Source organism: Etheostoma spectabile, chromosome 7, assembly GCF_008692095.1.
Source record: "Etheostoma spectabile isolate EspeVRDwgs_2016 chromosome 7, UIUC_Espe_1.0, whole genome shotgun sequence".
Classification (NCBI taxonomy): domain Eukaryota; kingdom Metazoa; phylum Chordata; class Actinopteri; order Perciformes; family Percidae; genus Etheostoma; species Etheostoma spectabile.
Genome location: NC_045739.1, coordinates 17,578,569 through 17,579,242, shown reverse-complemented (window position 1 = coordinate 17,579,242; position 674 = coordinate 17,578,569). Strand labels below are relative to the sequence as shown.

The 674-nt window shown below is 52.4% G+C and overlaps 1 protein-coding gene and 1 long non-coding RNA gene across 7 annotated transcripts in view; one reads left to right on the top strand and one right to left on the bottom strand.

Annotated features, from left to right (window-relative positions):
* Window positions 1-674, bottom strand: part of cfap74 (cilia and flagella associated protein 74) — a 60,843-nt gene that overhangs the window by 51,155 nt on the left and 9,014 nt on the right. The window lies entirely within an intron of this gene.
* The window catches only part of LOC116692809 (uncharacterized), a 20,974-nt gene that overhangs the window by 15,256 nt on the left and 5,044 nt on the right, over window positions 1-674 (top strand). The gene's annotated exons all lie outside the window — the stretch shown is intronic.

Here is a 674-nt window from a genome sequence, read left to right as displayed (position 1 = left end):
CCAGTAGATCGAGAGCTTTGCCTTCTTGCTCAGCTCTCTTTTCATCACAACGGTGCGATAAATTAAATGTAACACCGCAAACGCTGCGCAGATTCTCCGAACAATCTCCCGCTTCATTGTCCCTTCACTTGTGAACAAGACCCCAAGGTATTTAAACTCCTTCACTTGGGGTAAGGACTCATTCCCTACCTGAAGAAGGCACTCTATCGGTTTCATGCTGAGAACCATGGCCTCAGATTTAGAAGTGCAGATGCTCATCCCAGCCGCCCTTGTCGGCTGCAAACCGATCCAGTGAGTGCTGAAGGTCACAGGCCGATGATGCCATCAGGACCACATCCTCTGCAAAAAGCAGTGATGAGATCCCCAGCCCACCAAACTGCAACCCCTCCCCACCCCTACTACGCCTCGATATCCTGTCCATAAATACTACAAACAAGATTGGTGACAGCACTGGCGGATGGTCCCGCAGCCCCTCCCACAGTGTCTCCCAGGGGGCCCGGTCATACAATAAACATGTAGACCGGTTGGGCACACTCCCAGGCTCCCTCCAGGATCCTTGCGAGAGTGGAGATCTGATCCGTTGTTCCACAACCAGGAAGGAATCCGCATTGTTCCTCTTCAACCTGAGGTTCGACTATTGGCCAAACCCTCCTTTCCAGCACCTTGGAGTAGAC